Source organism: Petaurus breviceps, unplaced genomic scaffold (genome assembly GCF_028583685.1).
Source record: "Petaurus breviceps papuanus isolate PSGF00001 unplaced genomic scaffold, PetGlider_PUasm1.0 175, whole genome shotgun sequence".
Taxonomy (NCBI): Eukaryota; Metazoa; Chordata; class Mammalia; order Diprotodontia; family Petauridae; genus Petaurus; species Petaurus breviceps.
In genome coordinates, this window is record NW_027185764.1 from 10,448,911 (window position 1) to 10,455,958 (window position 7,048).

Here is a 7,048-nt window from a genome sequence, read left to right on the forward strand (position 1 = left end):
GAGGTTGAATTTGAACAGCCATGAGCGGCGGCATCTATGGAAGAGATGAAGTTGGGGCCCTCGTTTTTGACATTGGCTCCTATACAGCTGGCTATGCTGGTGAGGACTGCCCAAAGGTTAATTTTCCCACTGCTATTGGTGTGGTACTTGAAAGCGATGATGGGAGCACGTTGATGGAGACAGATGGGGATAAAGGCAAACAAGGAGGTCCCACATATTACATAGATATCAATGCACTGAGTGTTCCAAGGGAGAATATGGAGGCAATATCACCTTTAAAGAATGGAATGATTAAAGGTTGGGACAGCTTCCAGGCTATTTTGGATCACACTTACAAGGTGCATGTCAAATCAGAAGCCAGCTTGCACCCTGTTCTAATGTCAGAAGCACCATGGAATACCAGAGCCAAAAGAGAGAAACTGACAGAGTTGATGTTTGAACACTACAACATCCCAGCATTTTTCCTTTGTAAAACTGCAGTTCTTACAGCATTTGCTAATGGTCGTTCCACAGGGTTAATATTGGATAGTGGGGCTGCTCATACTACTGCCATTCCAGTCCATGATGGATACGTCCTTCAGCAAGGTATTGTGAAATCACCTCTTGCAGGAGACTTTATTACCATGCAGTGCAGAGAACTCTTCCAAGAAATGAATGTAGAATTGATCCCTCCATATATGATCGCATCAAAGGAGGCCGTTCATGAAGGATCCCCAGCAAATTGGAAGAGAAAAGAAAAGTCGGTACAGTTATACGTGCAATTATGTGATCCAAGATTTTCAAGCTTCTGTGCTCCAAGTCTCAGATTCAATTTATGAAGTGGCTGCACAGATGCTGACAGTTCACTATGAATTTCCCAATGGTTACAACTGTGACTTTGGTGTTGAGCTACTTAAGATTCCTGAAGGGTTATTTGACCCATCTAATGTGAAGGGGTTATCAGGTAACACAATGTTGGGAGTCAGTCACGTTGTTACCACAATGTGTGACATTGATATCAGACCAGGCCTTTATGGCAGTGTCATAGTGGCAGGAGGAAACACTCTGATACAGAGTTTCATTGTTAGATTGAATCAGGAGCTGTCTCGGAAGATACCTCCGAGTATGAGATTGAAGTTGATTGCAAATAACACAACAGTGGAATGGCAATTTAGTTCGTGGATTGGTGGATCAATTCTAGCCTCTCTGGGTACCTTTCAACAGATGTGGATTTCCAAACAAGAGTATGAAGAAGGAGGTAAACAATGTGTAGAAAGGAAATACCCTTGAAGCCAGTTCTAAAAAAACTGTGGCCTTCCCTATGATCTCTTATGTTTTATAGCTTTAGTGCACTCAGGAACAAAAATTAAAGTCTTTTGTAGAGTGTTTATAAATTTTTGCAAACTTCAATTTCCATTTAACAAAATGTTAAAGCCTTAACAGGCCATATAACTTAAAATGAGTTTTTGCCTTCCCTGTAAAGCAATAACTCCTATAAGCATTTTATAATTTTTGTATAAATATCTATTTTCTCTAAATATTTTCCTTTTAGTAAGCTGCTTTTTTCAACCCTCTGGTTAGCATTACTGATTTTCAAATGATTGGCAGAATTGATTTTTACTGACTAGTAAAACATACTGCCTGCACCTTTACCTCATACTTGCAAAACTAAATAATAAAGATTTCTATCCACTATAAAAAATAAAAAGCAATTGGGGTTAAGTAACTTGCTCAAGGTTACACAGCCAGTTATTTTGTTTGGGTGTTAAGCACCTGAGTCCAGAACCTATCCCAGGTCTCCCAACTCTGAGACTGGCGCTCCTCCTCACTTCATCACCTGGCCGCCCCACTCCAATAATTTTTAAATTATCTCTCCTGGATCTATTTTCTAAGTCAGTGGTTTTTCTAATGAGATATTTCACATTGCCTTCTATTCTTTCATTTGTTTGGATATGTTTAACAGCATCTTGATTTTTCATAAAGTCACTAGCTTCCATTTGCTCCAATTTAATTCCGATGGAATGATTCTCCTCATTGAGCTTTTGAGATTATTTTTCCATCTGGCAAATTTGGCTTTTTAAGGCATTCTTCTCCTCATTGCCTTTTTGAGCTTCTTTTGCCATTTGAGTTAGTTTATTTTTTAAGGTGTGATTTTCCTCAGTCAGGCTGTCGACTCTCATTTAATAATTTTCTTGCATCATTCCGATTTCTCTTCCCAATTTTTTCCTCCACTTCTCTTATTTGCTTCTTAAGGTCCTCTATGACCTGTAACCAGCTAGTATTTTTCTTGAAAGCTTTTGGTGCAGGAGTTCTGACTTTGCTGTCTTCCTCCTGTTCCATGCTTTGATCCTTTTTGTGGACAAATAGGAATGTAAAGTTGGGATGCTCTATTTATTTTGCTTCCTTTGCCTGCTCATGTCTCCACTCAGTCACTTGACCCCTTTTGCCACAGTAGGACTCTGCCACCAGATAGGGAAGCTTCGTCCCAAATGCTGGGGTTTTCTCAGCTGCTAAAGGTATTAGTTGGGTGCCCTCTCTGAAGCCTCCACACTCTCTGGCAAGCTGGTCACACACCCCAGGACATCCTAGACTGCAATCCAGATCCAAGCAGGTTAAAGCAAGAGCTATTAACCCTCAGACTGGTTGTTTGGTTCCCCTACACTCTGTAAGCCAGGAGCTGAAGCTGCCACCTGGGGGTAGTTGCAGCTCCGTGGTTCCTCAGTGGCTTCTCACTCCAGGGGCAAAGGCCGACCATACTCCCAACTACTTGGTCCCAAAGACCACACTGCACTGACCTCTCACTTTGTCCTTAGTATCTATGTGTTGATAATTCTGGAAACTGCTACAGCTGCTGTTGATCTGAAGTCCCTCCAGCTGCTGGTTGGTCAGGCCTGCCCTGGGGCTAAAACCTCTGGCTCATGTGGGGCTGGGCTTGGCTCCCACAGTGCTGCACTGGATGATTCCTGCTGGCCTCCCAAGCTGTCCTCAGTGGGAGGTTAGCTTCTTTGTGTCATTTTGTGGGTTCTGTACCATCAAAGTTTGTTCAGAGTCCCCTTTTACATGAATTGTGGGAGGTGGATGCTGGAGCCCTGTGGAAGTCCTGTTTCTACTCTGCCATCTTGGCTCTGCCCCCTTGGGATCTTTTTCTTTCTTTTTTTTTTTAGCATTTAAATAGTACTTTAATATTTGCAAAGTGTTTTACAAATATCTCATTTTATCTTCATGACAACCTTGGGAGGCAGGTGTTTGCATTAATCCCATTTTATAGATGAGGAAACTAAGGCATGGAGAGGTTAAGTGATTTGCTCAGTCACACACAGTAGTGTCTGATGCTACATTCAAACTCAGGACGTCCTTGCTCCAACTCTCCTCTGCTAGTAGATGCTTCCCTTGACTTTGTGTCTGCTTATGTGGGATCCCCCTCCACCCAGTAGAATAATCTGTATTCAAGTAAACACTCTTTAATATTGATAGAAACTTTACAAGGGCAGAGACTGATTCATTGTTGTGTTTGGGACCGTAGCACCTAACACTGGGCTTGGCACACAGTAGACACTTGGTCAATTAGGGATGAGTGCACGAATGAATAATCCCAGCTCCAAAGCCCTGGCAGGAAGGAGAAATGTGATCTATGAAAACAGATTAAGATAGCCTGAGGAAATCAAAAGCAGCAAGCAAGAGCCAATATGTGCTCAGATATTCTCGGCAGCACCCTTCAAGGGAGCCAGCTGTGCCTGGAGATTGGGAAGTGACTGAGAGGCCAGAGGAGAGGAGGACAAGGAAATATGATTGGAGTAGGAGGGATTTGGGGAGACCTTGGAAGAATCCTTTGAACGCATGCAGGGTGAGATAGGCCAGGAATGGAGAACAAGTACATGGTGACTTCAGCTTGCATGTGAAGAAATGGCTGATGGGGAACCAGGCTGCATCCTGAAACTTAGCTTCTCAGAGGTAGCTGGGTGCACAGAGCCTGCAGTCAGGAAGAAGAACTGAGTTCAAGTCTGACCTTGGACCCTTACTAGCTGTGTGGCCCATGGCAAGTCACTTAACTCTATTTGCCTCAGTTTACTCATCTGTAGTGGAGATTTTATTTTTTTTCCATTTTTCAAATGCTTTATTAACTTCTGATTTGCATCATTTATTTCTACCAGATTTTGATTTAAAAATTTTCTCCCCATTTTCCCATGCCCACTGCCCCAAAATAGTAGTCCCACAGGATATCCCCTCCTCCAATCTGCTCTCTCCCATATTTTCTCCCATACCCCTTTTGACTTATCCAGTAGGGCATGGTGGATCTCTATGCCCCAGTGCCTATATATCTTATTTCCCAATTACATGTAAAATAGTTTTAATAATAGTATATATATATATATATGTTTAAACATCTGATTTTAAAACTTTGAATTTCAGATTCATTCCCTTCCTCCCTTGTCACCCACCCTTACTGGGAGGATAAGCAGTTCAGTATAGGTTGTACATGTGTTGCTAATGCAAAACAATAACATAGTAGACATATTGTAAAAGCTGACTATATTTCCCTCCCTCCTATCCCACCTTCCACTTGTTCTATTCTCGATTTTGATCCTGTCCCTTTTCAAAAGTGGGTGCTTCCAATTTCCCTCCCCCCCCAGCCTGCCCTCCTTTCCAACATTCCCTCTGTCATCCCCTTCCTCCCTATTCTCCTGTAGGGTGAGATACCCTATTTAGTGTGTATTTTACTCCCTCCCCAAGCCAAATTCAATGAGAATAAGGTTGACCCATTCCCTTTTGCCTTCCTATTCTTCCCCTCCATTGTAACGATTTTCCCTTGCCTCTTCTATATGAGATAGTTTACCCCATTCTATCTCTCCCCATCTCCTCTCATTATATTCCTCTCTCCCCTCTTAACTTCACCTTTTAAGTATCATCCCTTCCTATTAAATTGGTCCTGTGCCCTCTATCTATGTATACTTGGTAAACATATATACACACATTTACACATGTATTCATATGCCTGTATACCCTCCGATACAGAATATTATATATATATATATACACACACATATCTATATTTCTATTCCCTTCAACTATTTTCATACAGAGAGAAGTTTCATCAGTTACAATTATTGTTTTTCCACGTAGGAATGTTAATTGTTCAACTTTGATACGTTCCTTATGATTTCTTTTCCCTGTTTATCTTCTCATGCTTCTCTTGCTTCTTGTAGCTGAATGTCAAATTTTCTATTTAACTCTGGTTTTTTCATCAAGAATGCTTGAAAGTCCTCTATTCCACTCAATGACCATATTTTACCCTGAAACATGATATTCAGTTTTGCTGGGTAGGTGATTCTTGGTTTTAATCCTAGCTCCTTTGACCTCCAGAATATCATATTCCAATCCCTTCGATTCCTCAGTGTAGAAGCTGCCAGATCCTGGGTTATCCTGATTGTGTTTCCACAATATTCAAATTGTTTCTTCCTGGCTGCTTGTAATATTCTCTCCTTGATCTGGGAATTCCGGAACCTGGCTATAATATTCCTAGGAGTTTTCTTTTTGGGATCTTGTTCAGGGGTGATCGGTGGATTCTTTCAACCTCTATTTTGCCCTCTGGTTCTAAAACATCAGGGCAGTTTTCTTTGAGAACTTCCTGGAGGATGATTTCTAGGTTCTTACTTTTATCATGGCTTTCAGGTAGTCCAATAATTTTTAAATGATCTCTCCTGGATCTATTTTCCAGGTCAGTGGTTTTCCCATGAGATATTCACAGTGCCTTCTATTCTTTTATTTGTTTGGATCTGTTTAACAGCATCTTGATTTCTCATAAAGTCATTAGCTTCCATTTGCTCCAATCTAATTCTGAAGCAATGATTCTCCTCAGTGAGCTTTTGAGATTCTTTTTCCATCTGGAAAATTCGTTTTTTTAAGGCATTCTTCTCCTCATTGCCTTTTTGAGCCTCTTTTGCCAATTGAGTTAGTCTATTTTTTAAGGTGTGATTTTCCTCAGTCAGGCTGTTGACTCTCATTTCGTAATTTTCTTGCATCGTTCTCATTTCTCTTCCCAATTTTTCCTCCACTTCTCTTATCTGCTTCTTAAGGTCCTCTATGGCCTATACCCAGATTGTATTTTCCTTTGAAGCTTTTGGTGCAGGAGTTCTGACTTCACTGTCATGGTGAGTAAACGCCAGCCCCAGAGTCAGGAGGACCCGAGTTAGGTTCCGGCCTGAGACACTTAACACCCACAGAAAAAAAAACTAGCCACGTAACCTTGGGCAAGTTACTTAACCCCAATTGCCCTCCAAAAGGCAAAAAAAGAGGCTATCAGTAGATTCTTCCAATTTCTGTTTTCTCCTCTGGTTCTAGAATATCAGGCAGTTTTCCTTGATAATTTCTTGAAAGATGATGTCCATGCTCTTTTTTTTTTTTATCATGGCTTTCAGGTAGTCCAATACTTTTAAAATTATCTCTCCTGGATCTATTTTCCAGGTCAGTTGTTTTTCCAATGAGATATTTCACATTGCCTTCTAGATTTTCATTCTTTTGGTTCTGTTTTATAATATCTTGATTTCTCATAAAGTCATTAGCTTCCATTTGCTCCACTCTAATTTTGAACGAATTATTTTCTTCAGTGAGCTTTTGAACTTCCTTTTCCATTTGGTCAGTTTTTCTTTTTAAGGCATCCTTTTCCTCATTGACGTTTGGGACCTCTTTTGTCACTTGAGTTAGTCTATTTTTTAAGGTGTTATTTTCTGCACTATCTCTTTGGGTCTCCTTTAGCAAGCTGTTGACTCGTTTTTAATGATTTTCTGGGATTTCTCTTCTCAATTTTTCCTCTATTTCTCTTACTTGATTTTCAAAATCCTTTTTGAACTCCTCCATGGCCTGCAACCAATTCATATTTTTCTTGGAAGTTTTTGATGGAGGAATTTTGACTTTGTTGTCTTCTTCTGGTTCTATGTTTTGATCTTCTTTGTCACCAAAGAATGATTCTTTAGTCTGATTTCTCTTCCTTCATTTGTTTATCTTGCCAGCCAATTACTTAACTTTTGAGCTCTTTGACATGGTAGAGTGGAGAGTGCTGTGTTCCAAATTT

At 40.6% G+C, this 7,048-nt stretch overlaps 1 pseudogene; it reads left to right on the forward strand.

The window, feature by feature from the left end:
* Positions 1-20: 20 nt before the first annotated feature.
* Positions 21-1,687, forward strand: LOC138159035 (actin-like protein 6A pseudogene; annotated as a pseudogene).
* The last annotated feature ends 5,361 nt before the right edge of the window (positions 1,688-7,048 follow it).